We start from the raw sequence: 20429 nt of genomic DNA, 5'->3' as shown, positions 1-20429 counted from the left end.
TCTCTGCTATGAGATCTAGGATTTAAAGTGTTGTCACATGACTGACAAAGATCAAGATCACAGAGATAGAGTCTGAGTAAAATTAAGAGCCCACAGTGCAATACTGTGACCTCTTCATTGTCAGTTTTAGTGCATTGAACTTGGTCCCCAGAGTAGAACTAGATCCTGGAAAAGGTTACAGAAGTAAAGGCTTTATGAGTCTCTCCCTTGGTTGGCTCTATTTTCTCTTGGGACAGGCTGCTCTATCCACATCTTCATTGATTTTTGAGAACTAAAGATAAGAAACCTCCTTGCTTTTTCCTCTAATTCAGTGTTTGTCAAATTAGGCCTTACAATTTATTAGTAGGCTATGAAAGCAAGCTGTCATGGGAAACTTTTAAAAAAAGGTATAAGGCAGATTCTGTCAGAGTGCACTGCATGAAAAATAAGATAATTATTGTTCAGAACAACCTTGAAACTTTGACTTGGTCGTGTGTATATGTATTTCGTAAAAAATTTAAAATGTATTTCCTATGTAAGTCCAAATAAAAAGTCTGAAACCACTATTGTAGTCCATTTGAAGTTATCTATCTATCTATATATAAAAGCCTAATATGCAAAGTGTCCCTTGGGAGTTCAACTGACCAGGAATTTGATTGCTCGCTATGATGTACGCTGACCACCAGCGGGTGGCACAGAACAAAGGAAGGCCCCAGCTGGCAGCCAAAAGCTGGGGAAGGGAGGCCCTGGCCTGCAGCAGCTAGCTGCTAGGGACCCTACCCATGCATGAATTTCATGCAGTGGGCCTCTAGTAGGAAATAATTATTAATAAAAAATGTATTACAGCCCAGACAGTGTTGCTCAGTGGCTCAGCATTTGACCTATGACCAAGAAGGTCACAGTTTGATTACCAGTCAGGGCACATGCCTGGGTTGCAGGCTTGATCCCCAGTAGGGTGCATGCAAGAGGCAGCCGATCAATGATTCTCTCTCATCATTGATGTTTCTATCTGTCTCCCTCTCCCTTTCTCTCTGAAATCAACAAAAAATATATTTTTTTAAAAAAGAAACATGTATTACAATTATCCAAATCCCACTTCTACAATGGATCAGGAATGGGGATACAGGAATGAAGATCAAGGATGGTGTGAGATTCAAGGTTGGGTGGGTAGTAAAGCCAGTATAGAACTTAATTGTTGGTTTTCTTAGAGTCATAACATATTCAAATGGTTGAAAATATTATTTTAAAATTCCTTCTTTTCCTCTTTGGTTCTTCCTACTCTAGACTATTTCCAGTAACCATCATACCCACCCCAAAAGTGACCTGAAGGCCTCATTCTAACCTCAGCCAAGTACTCAGAGGCTCAGCTGCAGCACTGGCCCCACACAAAGGAAGGAATCAGATCCAGAGAGAAGCACACTAAGATGCGCCTGCAGGTCAGTATCCTCAGAACTATTCCCATTGTCATTTGCAGATGTCTGATTTTCCTTTCTCAAAACAGATGTGTAAGGGCTCACACAACTGGTTGCCAGCTTCCTCTTCCGAAATAGCACCCTGATGTCTGGCTCTGCCATGATCACTATATTAACAATTCAGCAGCCTTTGTGCATAGGTTAGAACTGTGCTCATTTGATTGCCTTGGCTGATTAAGAGTTAACACAATGACCTACCCAGAGGGAAACTGCAAGGAATATCCAATTAGAGGCAACCATCATTCTATGAAAATGTCCATTATACTAGGAGTGCTTGATAATGATCATGGAAATCATAATAATTTTAAATATATATTTTTAAAACTGTGAGCCATTTCTCACCCATGTAAACTTTATTTACTAGAAACTGGATCCTTGCAATTATTCTAATTGGAGATTTGTATTTTTGTTGTTGTTGTTGTTCTCTATGGCCTCTCGGGTGAAAGAAGGACAGAGAAAGCCATCCCAGAGGGGAACAGAATCAATCCCAGCTGCTCATTAAAAGGTAAACCGTCAATAATCTTTGTCAGGCCTTTTTATCTTGGGCTTTAGCGCATGATGATCCCTAAGGCAGCATGTGGTATTGAGATTTAGAATAGCTCCTGGTCTGCACATCCCCATTGGTGTGGGTTAACCCTCCACACACCACCACGGATTCACTCTGAATCACTTCTGAACCCCAGATGGACAAGGATTGTGAGAGTGTTAAATCCATCTGTAGGAGGCATGCGCTTTCCTTAGGAAATATGTAAATACTTCAGGTGCTTGGGAACGGAACCCCGCCATTAGGAGGGAGCAGCAAGAGACACCAATTCAGAGTAGAGTCCCCAAGCTTTTGCTGTTTAGAAATTCAACTCCTATCATGGGCATTTATTGAAAATCCTTTATATTAATCTCTCATATTTCGATCTCAGTTGACCCTCATAGGAATGGTGGGAGGGAAGAGTTATGATTCTTATTTTGCATTAAAAAACTCAGAGAAGATAACTTACTGCTAAAGGCACTCCTGTGTTGCTTATCTTTAAATATCATTCATGTACTGATGACTTCCAAATCTCTCGCTCCAGTCTAAATTGTTTCTGGATTTGCAGATCCAACTGTTAACTTGACATCTACATTGGGATATGAAAGAGGCATCTCAAACTTTACATGTCTACAGATGACCTCCTGATATATTCCCCTGGACCTGAAGTTTATGACAACTCTGTCTATCCATTGCTCAGGTTCAAAATTTTGTGGTTAACCTCCATGCCTTGTCCTTCATCTGATTCATCAGCTAACATTAATATATCCCAAATGACTAGTTCTCACTAGTTCTGCTGTTATTAATCTGATCCTACTGCCATTATCTCTCCCTCAAATCATTGAGTTACTTTCCAACTCTGTTCCTTCATTTTCCTTTGTCCCTTTTTGTCTGTTCCTAACACATTAGCTATTGAAAGCCTAGAAAAGTATAAGAGAAAATATGTGGTTTATTTGCCTTAATATTCCAATTGGTTTCCATTTCACATACTTCCTAAACCCTGACAGCCCTACCTGAGCTGGGCCCCATTATCTCTCTGGAATCATCTCCAACTAGTTATTCTTTCCTTTGCTGACTATTCACTCTACCTCAGTCACATAGTCCTCATGCTTTTGGGCCTGGCATAAGTTGAATTGTGTTCCCCTCCCCGCAAAAAGATGGTTGAGTCCTAACCCCCAGGACCTCAGAATGTGACCTTATTTAGAGATAGGGTCTTTCCAAAGATAATCACATTAAAGTAAGGTCATTAGGGTGGGTTCTAATCCAACAAGACTGGTGTCCTTATAAAAAGAGAGTCATGCACACCAGGAGAATGCCATGTGAAACTGAAGGTAAATATTGAGGTGATTTGTCTACAAGCGATGGACTGCCAAACATTACCAGCAAACCAGTGGGAGCTAGGAGATAGGCCAGAGCAGATCCTCCCACGTTGTTCTCAGAAGGAACCAACCCTGCAAACAGCCCATCTCAGACTTGTCTCCTCCAGAACCAAGAGTCAACACATTTCAATTATTTAAGCCATCCAATTTGTGGCCCTTTATTATGGCAGCTCAAGGGCACTCATCCAAGGGCCTCTGTCCTTGCTCTTCCACTCTCCTGGAATATTCTTTCCCCAAGAACCACATGGCGTGGTTCTTACCTCCCTTAGCTCCTTTTTCAGTAAACCCTTCTCTGGACACTTCACCAAAAATTAACACACACTCCCTAATATGTCCTCTCTCCCTTCATTCTTTAATATTTATTCTTTTAAACATGTTTTGCATATCTGACTTGTTCACTTTCTATTTTAACCAGTATAATGACAGGTCCAGGAGGGGAAAAAATATTTTTGAGGGTGGTGGGTAGTTGCTCATTGTTGAATTCTCAGCACACCTGCATAAAATAGTCACTCAATAAATGTTGAGTGAATAAATGAATGACTGACTATTGCTACTCTACTATTCCAACTGCCACTATCCTAGTCTAGGCAAACATTACTTCTCTCCATACCATCATACTAGCTCTTAACTGCCCTCCTCATTGCTGGCCCTATCTTCTGAAACCCATGCTCCAGCTTCTTCCAGGATTCAGCTTTCTAAAAATACATGCCTACTTCTTTCCCTCAGGCAAGAATTCCTTTGGTGGTCACACTGCAGGCTTTGGGATAAAGCCAGGCTCTCCATGGCATGGCATACCCACGATTCTGTAGTACACTGTCTGCAGTCAGTGCTGCTAATAAGTCCTCCTGTCCCTGAACACCCATTCTGCGCCTGATGGGGTTATGTCCCTCTACCCTGAATCTGGAAGGGCCCTGCAAATTGTTTGACCAATAGAACATGGCAGGAGTGACGCCATGGGACATGGAGCTTAGGCCAATACCAAGGGGAATAGAGACAAATTTTCAAATTTTCCCCCAGGGACTTAATCATGAGCAACTAAATATTGTTGTTTTCTTTTGTGCGCACAAGGGCGTGTGTGTGTGTGTGTGTGTGTGTGTGCGCGCGTGCGAGCACGCGCTTTAGGGTGTGTTCTTATGCAGAAATAATTAATTGAAACATTTTCAGCTTCACCCAAAGTAGTACTCTCACCACCTTCGCTAATTTTGTCTGCCACACTGAATTTTTACAGGTCTACAAATGGATTCTCTCTCTCTCTCCTTTCCTCCCCCCATCACACACACACACACACACACATCTGATTCTTTTCATATGCTAGTTTCTTCATTTCCTACTCCTCTCTTAGTTTTGCCTGGTTAGCTGTGATCTCATCCTCCCAGTCCTGGCCCATACTTTCTGCTATGAGAGTCCCCTGAGCTAACCCTCACCAGCAAGCTCAGCTCCCTGTATTTAGGCATCTCTTGATTGTCTCTCACACCAGAGAGAAAGCTCACTGGGGGTAGAAAAAGCACCTTAGTCACCTCTTTGGCTGCAGTACTTAGTTCTATGCCTGACACATGGTAATATCAATAAAAGATTTTGAAATAGTGAACTGTATTGAATAATCAAATGCTCATAGATGCTAACAATTTATTTGGGGTAAAAGGGAAAAATTAAAATGTATGAAATAAATTGAGAACAGCAAAACAGTAGAAAACTAAACAGCAAAAGGGTACCAAATGTTCACAACATCAGAAATACTCTTCTCTTGATAATTGGTCTATGTTACACTAGGTTTTTCATATTAGTAGTAATTGGAATAGAAGAACCATTACAATGAAAACCTTAGTTTTCAAAATGCTTTTACCTGCATCATCTCATTTGACTCTACTCCAATTATTTAGGGACAAAGAAGTCACAGAATCGCTTCTGTGAGTCATGCACAATGAGCAGGTTTTATGTTGTGTATTCTTTGCTGAACTCAGTTGCTCCTGAAGCAGGCCACTGCTCCAATATGGGAGTGAGCTTCAGGAGAGGCGGGACTTGTCTATTTCCAACACATGTAAGGAAGCATAGGGTACGTGTCCCCAAGAAGTGAAGCCACTGCACAGACTTCTGAAGAAAAACAAAACAATAAAGTCACACACACACACACACACACAAAACAAAAACAACAACAACAACCCTGAAAATAGGAACCTATGAATAGAGAGGTGTTTAGTAAATGGAATTTAATGCCCTCAGATTTCAAAACTATAATTAATACTTTCTACATACAGATATCTGTCCATTTGCAGACTGGTAATTCTATATGCAAATACTCAAAAGGTTCTGTAGCCAAGAGCAGAAAACTCAACGTTCAAAACCAACAGGAGGATTAACTGTGAGGTGAGTGAAAGCTGACCCCAAGAGCACTTGGTCCATTCCAGCTTTCTTAGCACAGCTGGTGTTGTTTATTAAACAGCTGTCTTGAGCCAAGGACTGTGTCAGGCACTGCAGTATCTTTATTATCAGTAATCGCTAGGCATTTCCAAGGAGCAGGTATCACCCTCATCTTACAGGTGAGAAAGCCAATGCTAAAAGAGTTCAAGTAAATATTACATTACAACCTAGTAAGTAGCTGATAGGATGGAATTGAGATCTTTCTGACTCTCTACCTTAAAAGGTTTGCTAATCAAAGAATAAATTAATATTTTAGGGTTCCTGGTTAGACTAGGGACCTGTCATGTCAACTCTTTTTCATTATTGTTCCTAATGAAAACATGAATTATTAATTAAGGACTGACAGTCGCCTCCTGATATAAAACACTCAGAGTTGCAGATGGGCCCTCCATCCATGACACCCTAGCAACCAGTTGAAAATTTTAAAAAAGAAAAATGCCTTCCTTGATCACACAGTTGTTTGCTTCCATTCCAGGTGGAAGGAAGGAAGGAAGGGGAGATAATTAGCCCAATCGCTTATTTAGGTGTGACATACAAGGGAACATCTGTACTTCCCACTGTGCCTCTCCTCCTTACAGGATCTCAGAGCACTCTAGCAGCACCCAAGACAAAAATGACACCTGACCTGAAAGAACCAGTTCATCCACAAGAGTCTCTTGGGGCTTTGGGGATTTCTTGTAGGAGGACACCTATATCAGGGACTTGAACTCACCAGCCTATGGGGGGGGGGGGGGGATTAGCTGGGAGATTCGGAAACCTTTCTTGATGGGTTTCCAACTCAGTAGCCACTGCCAAAGGGTTCTGCTAAAGGCTCCCCTTACCCCGTTGGGTGTTTTCCATAACCAATGAGCAGGGGGAAAAAAAAGGTAGTAGGAAAGGCCTGCTGAATTCTGCTCAAGCATTTTCCTAACACGTTCTTTCTATGATTTCAAAATCCAAGAATGGGTTTCCTTAGGAGGGCCTATAGCTGAACTCTGCTGAGGAGGCAAGAGAGAATGGCATGGAAGAGGGCTTTCCTGCAGAGGGGGGATGGGAGCAATCTTAAATAATTAATAGAAATTTGCCGAGTGGAAAAATTAGGAAGTGTATATATGCAAAATGTGTGTGTGTGTGTGTGTGTGTGTGTGTGTGTGTGTGTGTGTGTGTGTGAATGTGTGCGTGTATTTGTTGGTGGGTAGGTTGGGAGGGTGGGGAGGAAAGTTAAAGGAACCGGCATGTGCAAGGCATAAAGTACATTTCGTACATGTCATTTGCTCTGCTTACAATCACCTGACCTGTCCTTGCCTCCCTCCTCTGATTCACAACACATGTTCAGCTATCAGATTGCAGCTGAGATGTCACTTCCTCCAAGAAGTTTTTCTTGCCCTGACCGGTTTGGCTCAATGGATAGAGCGTTGGCCTGCAGACTCAAGGGTCCCAGGTTTGATTCCGGTCAAGGGCATGTGCCTTGGTTGCGGGCACATACCCAGTGGGAAGTGTGCAGGAGGCAGCTGATCGATGTTTCTCTCTCATCGATGTTCTGACTCTCTATCCTTCTCCCTTCCTCTCTGTAAAACAATCAATAAAATATATTTTTAAAAAAGAGAAGTTTTTCTTGATACCCCAATTCCAGGAAAATTTCCTCAGCTTTGTGTCCTCAAAACCAGCACATACTTCCCTAAAAGTAGCACTGAACAGTACTTTACAACTTATGACTTGACTTTAAAGTGTGAATTAGATTCCTTTGCTAGGAAACTATATGACAAAAACAAACAAGCAAAAAAAAAAACTATAACAAACTACCACAAGTTTACTGATTTAAAGCAACCTAAATTTATTCTCTTAACCAATCTGCAGGTCAGATGACTGAGCTGAACCTTATGGGACTAAAATAAAAGGACTTAGTTCCTTCTGGAAGTTCTAGGGGGAGAATCCATTTCTAACCTCTTCCATCTTCTAGTATCTGCTGGTACTCCTTGACTTGTGGCTGCATCATTCCAATATCTGCTTCCACGATCAATTGCCTTATCCTCTTTTATCATCAAACTAGAGGCGCAATGCACAAAAATTCATGCAAGAGTAGGCCTTCCTTCCCCTGCCTGCTGGCACCAGCTTCCCTCCAGCACCCAGGACCCAGGCTGCTTCACTCCAGCCACTGTGGCAGACACCCAGGATTCAGGCTTCACTCTGGCCCCAGCTTCGTCCAGAAGGATGTCTGGAATGATGCCCGGAAGGACAGTTGGTCTAATTAGCATATTACCCTTTTATTATTATAGATCTCCCTTAGTCTCCTACTTATAAAGATACTTGTGATTACCTTTAGGGCCCACTGATAATCCAGGATACTCTTCCTAGCTCAAGATCCTTAATCACATCTGAGATAAGATGATGTTCACATATAAGATGATGTTCACAAATTCTAGGAATTAGTACCTAGATATATTCCCACAACCTTATTCAGCCTACCACAAAGTCCTTATTGTCATGGGCACCTTCTGTTTCCCATTCTGTCCCTTATCCCTGTACAAGACCCAGTCTATAATAGGTACTCAGTGGATATCTGCTGAAAAAATGAATTAAATTAGTGGATGGATAGAAACAGGGGTCCTCTAGGTAACCCAAGCCATGTGGGTGTGATCATTCACAAGACTGGACACAGAGGAGGGATAGGTCCTGCAGGGTTGTGTAGCCCTGGTAGGGAGCTCAGCCTTACTCCCCACTCAAGGGAGTTATTGAAGAGCATCAAGCCAAACATTATTAAAGAGTATTGTGTTTCCATAATAAAAATAACATTGGTCCCCACCTCTCCTCTGAGGTCTACATCTCTCCTGGTTAGAGTTAGAAAGTGGAATTCCTCCTTCTGAATGGTAAAGATATCCTGCTCTGATTCTTATGTGAGGCACCCTCATGGTGAGGATGCCAGTTTAGAATGACAAAGTCACTGCATAAACCAAAGACTCATGTATTCCAAAGGGAAGAGTCCTTTTCCTGGCAACAGCTGCTGTAGTCCCTGGAAATCCACACACCCTGGGCTTCCTTGGAAGGATCCAGGAGTGCAGCATGCAAGAGTGGAGGCTCTCAGAGATACAGAAGGGGCTCAGAAATGACCACAAAAGAGCAGAGGCATATGCTTCTCCAGAGTGAAGACGTGTGCATGGATGCTACAGTGGGAGAGGAGGCGGGGAGGCCAGAGGTAGAGGGCAGGGAAAGAAAGGGAACAGCAACACGGGGTTTTACCAGTGGGCTTGGCAGCTGCCAAGCAAATGGGAATATGTTCAGCACTTGAAGGAAAAAGCAAAAAGGTAGTGCCATCTTGTTCTCAAAACCACTGCCTGGTGCCAAGAACCTTTTTTCCCCCATCATTCATGTTCCCAATAGTTTGACAATAGCATTGTCAAACCCAGTCTTGTCACAAACATGACTTATTTGGCATCTACTAATCTTTTTCATTGATTCAACCAGCAAAGGGTTTTCTATCCACTATCTCACCTGAGATGCACAACAGCTCCTTAGAAGGATGCATGGCAGCTCTCATCACCTCTGCTTCACAGATGAAAAAACAGAGGCTCAGAGAAGCATGAACTTCTGCTTGTGGGCACATACTGAGTTAGTCTAGTTGGCCTGTTCCAACTCCTGCTCTGCTGTGCTATCTATTCTACCACACACATATAAGAGAGTCCTCAATTTATTCTTTTAAAGCAGTGGTTCTCAACCTTCTTAATCCCATGACCCTTCAATACAGTTCCTCATGTTGTGGTGACCCCCAACCATAAAATTATTTTCGTTGGTACTTCATAACTGTAATTTTGCTGCTGTTATAAATCGTAATGTAAATATCTGATATGCAGGATGTATTTTCATTGTTACAAATTCAACATAATTAAAGCATAGTGATTAATCACAAAAAATATGTAATTATATATATGTTTTCTGATGGTCTTAGGCAATCCCTGTGAAAGGGTCGTTCGACCCCCAAAGGGGTCGCGACCCACAGGTTGGCGACACACAGGTTGAGAACAGCTGTTTTAAAGGATCATATCCTATCTTATATATATGCATATGCAGGGTGGAGCAAAAGTAGTTTTATAGTTGTTAGTACACAAAACAGTTTATTCTTGTATTATTTATTAATTATTGTATTATTTTCCATAGGAACAACTATAGACCTACTTTTGCCACTCTGTATATGTATATGCATTGTACATATATATGAGATATTTTTTGTATATGCATATATATGTATACATATATATACACCCATTATATACATATAAATATGTATGTAATACAGATTATATACTCTACACATGGACATGTTTATATGCATTGATAATGTACAGGTTTAATAGGAAAGCACTTGAGATTGAATTGAAGTAGCACAAAAAATATGACGTTCATATGAATGGCAGGGAAGCCTCCCTTTACTCTTAATAACGAAAGGAATAGAAACATGATGACAAATTCATACGGGTCAAAATAGAGCCCCCAGGTATTTTTTGGATGGAAAGACTAGCTGCTAATTAGGATCTGTGTCTTACTCCTCCAGAGCAAGGACTCACTCATCATCATGCTCTCAGATGTCTCAAACATCAAGACCCTTCAATGTAGTAAGCACCACTCACAGTGTGGGGGACACAAAGGCAAATGATCTCTGTCTTCGAGGAGCTCACAGCAATGTGACAGGCAGACTAGTAAATCCAGCAGTCATCCTATGATGCCATAAGTGCTTTCATTACACTAACTCTTGGGAACATGGGGTGGGAGGGAGCAGCTATCTCAGGCTTAGTTCATAAGGGGACCCTGGTAGAGCTGATGCTTGGACTCAAGGGAGAATGATTTGTGCTCACTGGCTAGATGCAAAGCGCTCAGGAAATGTTTATTGAGCCAACCAATGGATGATTGAATAAAGGGAGATCTATAGTTTCTCCTCACGTTCCCATCCCTTCTCCCCCGCTACCACGGCAGCTCTCCGCCTTCTCTGTAGAGTCAAATATGAGATATTTAATGCACTAAAGCCTTAAGAATTCATAGATAATTCATATACTGCTTAGGTAGCAGGTGTCATACTCAATAAACAAAGAAACCCACAACTTGGGGCAAATGAAAGGATTGATCGGCAGCCTCTTCCCACTCTATAATGAATGGAAATAACTATTCTGGTCTCTCTTCCCTCAGCATTGTCCCAGCCTCTTCTCTTCTTAGTGAACTTTTTGGATGTCCAATTACCAGGAAGCTCCCAAAAAATTTTCTGTTCTTAAGATAAACAGCCAATGTCCTGAGCACAATTTATACCTATTATTTTCTCATCAGGCTCCTATCTCAGCCTGGGCCAGTATATGCAAGAAGAACTGTTAGGAAAATTGGAGTTGAGAACACAAATGAGTGTTTTACCTTTGGCATTTAGATGCGGCTCTGATCCCGAATCCTGTGTGACTTCCTAGAAGACATTTCCAGCGCCGAACTGGAAAAGATGAGTCTAAACACAGATATAGTCTATAATGAAGCCATGTGGCGACACATCAAGTTTTAAAATATTTACAATTATGGCCCTGGCCTTATTAAATTTGCAGGCAAACAGCCGCAGCAGGATTTACATATGAGGCTGAGAAGGCTCCCTTAGCCCAGCACCATGACAGCAACTGCCGGAAATTTCTAGAAAAATATAGACTCATTCGCCAGGTCAGGAAATGGCCTGAAAACAGCAGGAAAATGGCTCATTGGGGTATTTGGAAACTGCACAGAGGACACAACCAACAGCATGTGTGAGATATCAAGTCCATATTTAAACCTATGGGCATCCTGAAAGGCTACTCCATGCTGATTGCTCAAGAGGAGGCAACTCCAGCAGATAAATGGGAACTAGTATTCCATACTGGAAAATTAAGAAAAAAATCCGTATTTTCAGGGGCAATGCAAAAATCAAGATTTGAGACTGAGTTGAAACCCAAGCTTGTTAGTGCCTTTTAGTCGGAGAAGACAAACTGATGTCCTTAAAGAACCACATGGCCCATGACCGGGAGGTTCTGGTTCTGGTCTGGGCCTGCCACTCATTGTGTGAGGGCAGGCGGAGGAGCACTCAGTCTCCTCAAGTGTCATTTTCTCATGTGTAAACTGGGAAGAACAATCACTATCTGCCTCCCAATTTGCTGGAGACTCTGATGCTATTGCAATGGTTTCTAAATTGTGGTTTAAGAGCCATTAGTAGGTCTGGAAATTAGATTAGTGAATTACAACAACTATTTTGAAACAAAATAGAATTAGAATAGAGTACAATAGAATGAAATGGGGAGTTGCTCACAAATATAGTTTTATTATTTGTTTGTCTTATTTTATGTATGTAAATATGTATAAGCTGCTATGTTAAAAGCATTTGTTTCTGTAAATTAAGGCTATAGTACATAAAAGAGCTTTATAAAATGTAAGGGGGGAAGCAAACTAGTGGCCCAGTGATTATAAATGTATTTGGTTTTGCCTGAACAATGATTTCAATAGAAAATAAATAAATAAACTTGATTTTTTTAGAGAGTTTTATATTCACAGCAAAATGGAGAAAATACAGAGATTTTCCATATACTTCCTGCACCCATGATTGAATAGACTCTCCCAGTATTAGCATCCCCCACCAGAATGGTATATTTGTTACAATTTGTAAATCTATATTGGCCCAAAGTTATCACCCAAAATCCATAGTTTATATTATAGTTCACTCTTGGTATAGTACCTTCTATGGGTTTGGACAAATGTATAATGACCTAGATCCATCATTACAATATTATACGGAGTAGTTTCAATGCCTGAAAAATCTTCAGTGCTCTACCTACTCTTCCCTCCATCCCCCAAACCCTGGTGACCACTGATCTTTTTATGTCACCATAGTTTTGCCTTTTCCAAAAATCATACAGTATGTAAACCTTTCAAACTATCTTCATTCACTTAGTCATATATATGTATTTTCATGGCTTAAGAGCTCATTTCTTTTTAGTACTGAAAAACTCCATTTTCTGGATGTACCACAATTTATTTACCTATTCACCCACTGAAGAACATCTTGGTTACTTCCAAGTTTGAACAATTATGAATAAATCTGCTCTAAACAGCCACGCACAGGTTTTTGTGTAGATATAATTTTTCAATTGCTTTGGGGAAATACCAAGAAGCATGATTGCTGGATTATATGGTAAGAGCAAGTTTTGTAAGAAACTTCCAAACTGTCTTCCAAAGTGGCTGTACCGTTTTGCATTCCCACCAGCAATGAATGAGAGTTTCTGTTGCTCTATATCCTTTTCGGCATGTGGTGTTTGTCAGTGTTCTAGATTTTGGCCATGCTGATAGGTGTGTAGTGGATCTCATTACTGTTTTAATTTTCATTTACCTGGTGACATATCATATGGATCATCATGAATATGATTATTTGCAATATATATATATCCTTTGATGAGGTGTATGATATTCACCCATGTTTTAATGGGGTTGATTGTTTTCTTATTGTTGAGTTTTAAGAGTTCTTTGTATATTTTAAATAACAGCCCTTTATCAGATATGTCAGATTTATCAGACATATCAATTTGAAAATATTTTCTTCCTGTCTGTGACCTGTCTTGTTATTCTCTTAACAGTATCTTCATAGAACAGCACTATTCAATTTAAAGACATCCAGCTTATCAATTATTTTTCTCATGGATCATGTCTTTGATGTTGTATCTAAAAGGTTATTGTCAAACCCAAGAATTTCTCCTATGTTATTTTCCAGAAGTTCTGTATTTTACAATTAGGTTTGTGATCCATTTTGAGTTAATTTTCTAGAGAAGTGTGAGGTCTGTCTCCAGATTCATTTTCATGCATATGGATGCCTCGTGGTTCCAGCACCATTTGGTAGAAAAAATTATATTTTGTCCATTGTATTGCCTTTGCTCCTTTGATAAAGATTAGTTGTCTGTATGTAAGTCTACTTCTAGGCTCTCTATTCTGTTCCACTGATCAATTTGCCTATTCTTCTACTAATACCACACTGTCTTCATTATTGTAGCATTATGTAAGTCATCAAGTCCAGTAGTGTCAGTCCTTCAACTTTGCTCTTCTTCAATATTGTGTTGATTCTTCTGGATTTTTGTCTCTCCATATAAACTGTAGTAAGTTTATCAATATTCACAAAATAACTTGGTGAGATTTCATTGATTCTATAGATCAACTTGGGAAGAACTCACAGCTTGACAATATCAAGTCTCCCTGCCCAGCAGCAGAGGACATCTTGCCATTTCTTTAGTTCTTTGATATCTTTCACCAAAGTTTTATACTTTACCTTATATGGATCTTATAAATATTTTGTTAGAATTATAAGTAGAAATTTCACTCATGGTGATGCTAATGCAAATAGTGTTTTGTTCTTAATTTCAAATTCCATTGTCTATTGCTCAAATATAGGAAAGTGATTGACTTTTGTATAAGTTATGTCTTGTAAATTTGCTATAATTGCTTATTAGTTCCAAGAGTTTTTTGGTTGATTTGTTCAGATTTCTACATAGATTATCATGCTATCTATACTAAAAATAGAGGAATATGCAAATTGTCCAGGACACCATTATGTAACAATTGTTCAGCAGGCTGCATCCTCGAACCCTGCTCAGGCAGCTGCAAGGTCTGGGGTAGGTAGGATGAGATACAATAGGAGGGGATAAGAAAGGAGAGGGAGAGGAAGGCGTGCCTGCATGCAGACAGGCCAAGAGGAGAAACAGAAATACGGAAAGGGAACGAGAAAAAAATGCAGGAATGGAAAAGGGAAGGAAATGTGGGGCTGCATGCAGGACAGGGAGGCGACCACGGGGGAGGGGGATGGAGCAGCTGCACCTGGCAAGGGGTGGGGTGCAGGCGGCGCAGAGCTGGGAGCCCTGCCCCGACATGGTAAGAGGGTGGTGGCCCCCAGTGCAGGCCGTTGGGACAGAAGGGTGGACGGTCCGAGGCAGCACCCGGGCCACATGGGCCTCAGCCACCTTCGCTGGGCTGGGCACCCCACGCTGGGAGGGGAGGTACAGCTTAGCTGGGGTGGAGTTGGACACTAAGGAGGGTACTGCTTTCATCCCTGAGGGCTGGACCCCAAAGACACTGGCCAGGGTTAGGTTGGTGGCACATTAAGTCAGTGGTCGGCAAACTGTGGCTCAGCAAACCGCAGCTTGCGAGCCACATGCGGCTCTTTGGCCCCTTGAGTGTGGCTCTTCCACAAAATACTGGCTCTTCCACAAAATACTGACTTCTGTGCATGGGCCACGAAGTTTAAATCACACTGTACATGCGCGCCCACATGTGGTATTTTGTGGAAGAGCCACACTCAAGGGGCCAAAGAGCCGCATGTGGCTCACGAGCCACAGTTTGCCGACCACAGTGTTAAGTGTACTTTGTTGACTAGAAGTTGGGGCATCCCTGGCAGGGAATGGAGGAGGATGGCAGCAGAGAGGCCAGAGAAGGGGGGTGTGGCAAAGGCCTGGCTAGGGCTGGGCCCTAGGCTGGGGGTTAACACCCCCCAAACAGAAGCTTTAATATCAAAGTGCACTCAGGTGGGCTGGAAGCAGGTCCCAGAGAGGAAAGGGGAAGGTTTAAAGAGAAACCAGTGAACATGGCAGGCGGTAATAATAGGGAAGGTGGGAGGGAGGCAGAATTCAAGCTCACAAGGGAAAGGCGAATGGGGGGTGGTGAAAGGAATAAGAAGGAGACAGACATGGGGAATGAAGTGAGAGAAGGGAGGAGAGAGGGAGGGAGAAGGGCTGCAGGAGGTTCAAAGGGAGGGAGGGAAAGAAAGCAGGAAAGAGAAGGATGCTAAAATTGGGTGAGGCCAGGAAAATAGTTAAATAAAAAGAAGAAACAGAATGTGAGAGTGAGGTGAGTTTAAAAGGAGGAGTTAGTAAGAAAATTAAGTACAGGGTGATTTTTTTTTTAAATGTACTCAGATATCCCCTGAGGGCTCCCAGACTGTGAAAGGGCTCAGGCTTGGCTGAGGCTCCCTCCCTGACGCATGCACGGATTTCATGCACCGGGCCTCAATCCTATCTAATAAAAGAGAAACATGGTAATTGGCGTACAACCGCTACCCTTCCCATTGGCTAATCAGGGCAATATGCAAATTAACAGTCCATCAAGATGGCGGCTGGCAGCCAGGCAGCTTGAAACTAACATGAGGCTTGCTTGCTTCAGTGACAGAGGACTCCAACGTTCCCCGCCTGCCGCTGCAGGCCTCTGAGCTGCAAGCAACTATGTAACAAACATAGAAGCTAAACAAAACTCCAGAAACCTGCCGGGCTTCAGCCAGCAGGATCGCAACATTGTAAGGAAAGGCCAGAAACCTACTTTCAGCAGCGGAGGCCTAAGAGCTGGAGGCAAGCCTCAAAGCTAAAGCTGTCCCAGAATAAAAAAGAAAAAAAGAAAAAAAGGAGCGGTTGGGAGCTTCAGTCACCCCCAACCTGAAAACAGCCCTCAGCTCCTCACCCAGACTGGCCAGGAACCCCAGTGGGGACCCCCAACCTGAAGGGTGTGTGACCAGCTGCAAACAGCCTTCATCTCCTCACCCAGGCTGACCAGGCACCCCAGTGGGGACCCCCACCCTGAAGGATGTGTGACAAGCTGCAAACAGCCATCATCCCCTCACCCAGGCTGGCCAGGCACCCCAGTGGGGACCCCCACCCTGATCCAGGACACCCTTCAGGGCAAACCAGCCGGCACCTACCCATGCACCAGGCCTCTACCCTATATGGTAAAAAGGTAATATGCCTCCCAGCACCGGGATCAGCGTGACGGGGCAGCACCCAAATCCCCTGATCGCCCTGTGGCTCTGTGTGTGACAGGGTGCGGCGCCCCAACCCCCCCTCAGCCCCCCACGGGCCCTGCTCTGTGTGTGACGGGGTAGAGCCATAATCTCCCCATCGGCCCTGCCCTGAGTGTGAGAGTGGCGGCACCCTAACCCCCTGATCGGCCCTGCTCTGTGGGTGATAGAGGGTGGCGCCCCAACCCCCTGATTGGCCCTGCTCTGTGCATGACAGGGGGTGGCGTCGCAACCTCCCCATCAATCCTGCCTTGAGTGTGACAGGGGCGGCGCCCCAACTCCCCAATTGGCCCTGCTCTGAGCCCGACCAGGGGCTGCACCTAGGGATTGGGCCTGCCCTATGCCACCCGGGAGCAGGCCTAAGCCAGCAGGTCATTATCTCCTGAGGGGTCCCAGACCAGCGAGAGGGCACAGGCCAGGCCTAGGGGGCCCCCTCCCCCCCGAGTGCACAAATTTTTGTGCACCGGGCCTCTAGTTCTATAATAAAAGGATGTTTTACTTCTTCTTTCCAGTTCTGTATACTTTGTATTTCCTTTCTTGTCTCACTGCATTAGGACTTTCAGTATAATTTTGAAACATAGTGGTGAGAGGAGACATCCTTCTCTTTTTCCTGATCTTAGAGAGAAAGCTTTAACATTGTTACCATTAAGTATAATGTTAGTTGTAGGGTTTCAGTAAATATTATTTATCATGTGAGTTTTCAAATTAAAAAAAAATAATGTACTCAGTGAACATTCATGTTCCAGCTCCCTCAGTGGCCATCATGGCTTTTTCTCAGCATGTTTCACTCATGTTACCCGACTGACCCTGAAGGCCTCTGAGTTTGGGATATCTGGGGAAATAAAGTATAATGTGTACATACCTCTAGTTTTGCATTTTTCACACTAAATTAGAATTGTCTTTGTAATTGTCCCCCAAATTCTTAAGAACAGAAACTTCATCTTTCAATGTATCTTCCAGGCATAGTAGCTGCTTAATAAATATGCTGCTTAATAAATATGTCTTGAAAAAAAGAATATTACTGTTGGATCAACAAGCAGAGCAAGATTTCTGGAACCTTGTCTGGGCTCAGAATTTGCCACTGACCACCTAGGTGATATTGAGGGAGTCATATGCCTGCCCTGTGCCTATGTTTCCCTCAATGGTAAAATTAGAGTATTGAACTCAAACCAGTGTTTTCCATGCATGTGTGCACTCCGGGAGATCCACAAACCAGGAAAAGTGCTTGTCTGCCAAATAATAAAGACTTAAACTGCCAGAGGAATCTTCTCATTGCTTTCACCTGTTTTATTTATTCAGATTCTGCTTTATGATTTCATTTGACTATGATCCCATTTTGCTCTGCCATTCAAGAACTCCAGGACTCCCAGTGTGGTGCTCTCTCAGACACACACCAACACCTTCATTAAGTTGTTACGCTCTTTCTCCATAGCCTGCTAAGACATTGGTGAGTGAAGCAGTGGCTAATATGAATAGAACATTTGACAACACTCAGCTGGGATCTTCATTTGTTATCTGGCTTTCAAACAGAGTCCAGGCGAATGGTCCCATCTTCTTTTTGATCCTGTAATTTCTGATGACTAACTGCATTCATCTCCTCTGATATGTGGCTACTCCCATAGATCTCGCTGGGAGCTTTCTGTTTCAGGGGTTCATCCATCAACCAGTGTGGATTAGGAGGACATTTAATGGAGAATTCATTATGATGAGAAATCTCTGAGTTGCAGTCATAAAATTTGCTCACGCTTTTGTAGAAAGCTTCATAACTCACCCACTCCTCCTGAAAATGACTGATACCTGGCTAATCCTCCTACCTCTGGCCTCCTGCTCTGTTTTGCAATGTTCGCAATGTTCACCCAATGATTCATTTCAACTTAGGTTCATTGAGTGCGTGTTATGTACCAAATACTGTACTAATTATGAGCAGTAAACCGAGGTATGTTTTAACACATCCATGCTTTTGACCACTGGCATGTTTGCTCCCCATTTTCTTCCTAATATCTCAAGATTAAATTCACTCACAAATTCTAGTATGCCTTTTCAAACCCACCTCTCATAGGCTAATTCATTATTCATCATATGCTGTACTTATATACCTTGATTTCTTTCTTTTTATCACATCTTTTACCTTGTACCTCTGTTTCCTTACCTTGTGGGGAAGATAAAATGAGTAAAGAGAGGGAAACCACTTAAATTGTGCCAGTTATGTAATACATATTAAGTAAACATTAGCTATCATTATTGCTATATTATAACTTGGTTTCTACCTCTATTTCATCTGAGCAGAATGCACAGGGAGGAAGGAGCTGGGCATTGGGTGGGTCATTCACGGGGAGGAGGAGAGGATCCAGAGGGTTGGAGATGATTCCTGGACCACGTGTGAAAAGGGAAGGAGGTGGCTTTAGACTAAAAATAGATAATACTAGAAGCATTCTTCTGATTGCTTTAATTTTTTTAAATATATTTTATTTATTTTTTACAGAGAGGAAGGGAGAGAGATAGAGAGTTAGAAACATCGATGAGAGAGAAACATCAATCAGCTGCCTCCTGCACATCTCCTACTGGGGATGTGCCAGCAACCCAGGTACATGCCCTTGACCGGAATCGAACCTGGGACCCTTCAGTCCGCAAGCCGACACTCTATCCACTGAGCCAAACCGGTTTAGGCCTGATTGCTTTAGATGTTTGTTCCAAGCTATGACCAGCTGCCATGGAGGGCCAGTCATCACTGAGTGTCCTCGCCTCTCCAGTCTTGTCTCCCTGCAGCTGGAAGGAATTTTCCTTGTTGGCTTCTCAAGAGGAGCTGCCTCAGGCTTTCAGCTCAGGCCACCAAAGTCAAGGGAGAGGGTCACCCTGGCAGCCAAGGGTGAAGGGATCCTCAGGCAACACTTGATCTGCTGGCTGCTTTTCTGGCAGCCCACTCACAATTATTGATTTGAGTGTGTGGATCAGAAATGAGGGCTAGAGCTGCAAAGGGACCTGCTAACTCATCCCTAATAGAAACGGCATGATTTGAAGGAACTCTGTTCACCCTCTCTCGGAGGATCTCAGTCTGTGCTTTCTTCAAGGCCAGGAAAGTATTAGCCACTTCCTCATTCACCAATACCTCAGCAGGCTTTGAAGAAAGATATAACAGCTCAATGAAGGTGTTGGGCGAGGCCCACATTCCAACAGGTCTCAATGCTCCCTCTGTCCACCTAGCTGCAAACTGGCCAATTCAAATATTCAAAACAGATGCAATAATATTTAGTTATTAGAACATGGTCACAGGGGGTGAGATGGGGGAGGGGGCTGCTTAAATACTTCCTTAGAAAAAAAATTTAATGAGGACTTTTATTCATTTGTGTGTGTGTTTTATTAATTGGTTCATTCATCCATCCAACAAATACTTCCTAAATCCCTGGAATAGTATTTCATTATTTAGATAAGTAAGTTTAAAAAAGTATAATATACAGTCTATTCTCTAGCAATCATAGGCTAATCATGAAAGAAACAGAGCTAAAACTATAATGTAGTGTAATGAGTGTTACAATAATGACTAGCACATAGTAAAGCATGGGCAAGGCCCTTGGAAACAGGAATATCTATAGGATAGAGTCAAATATAAAAAAAAATGTTGTTTTAAAAAATTGAATGTGTGCAATTGATATACATAATCCTTCCTCCACTGCTGAGCCCCATACCAACCCTGATTCTCATCACATTTCTGACATCCCCAGGTCCCTAACCATTCCCCTACCTGTGCTTTCCTCAACACCTGAGGATGTTTATTGTACCTGTTGTTTGGTAGTATAACATGTTTCTTTGATTCATAGGCTAAAAAGGTGGGTTCAAAATACTATAGTATATTATTCACAGTCATGATAATCATA

General features: G+C 42.5%; 1 protein-coding gene across 1 annotated transcript in view; it reads right to left on the bottom strand.

Moving 5' to 3' along the window:
* The window catches only part of DAB1 (DAB adaptor protein 1), a 713425-nt gene extending 702199 nt beyond the window's left edge, over nucleotides 1–11226 (bottom strand). Inside the window, exon 1 of the mRNA XM_081088461.1 lies at nucleotides 11142–11226. The gene's annotated coding sequence lies outside the window, so the exon portion shown is untranslated. The remainder of the gene's footprint in view (nucleotides 1–11141) is intronic.
* Nucleotides 11227–20429: the final 9203 nt, after the last annotated feature.

The sequence above is a fragment of the Myotis nattereri genome (assembly GCF_964212035.1).
Source record: "Myotis nattereri genome assembly, chromosome: 3".
Taxonomy (NCBI): Eukaryota; Metazoa; Chordata; class Mammalia; order Chiroptera; family Vespertilionidae; genus Myotis; species Myotis nattereri.
The sequence above is the reverse complement of the archived record's forward strand: the minus strand, read 5'-3'. Positions and strand labels throughout refer to the sequence as shown.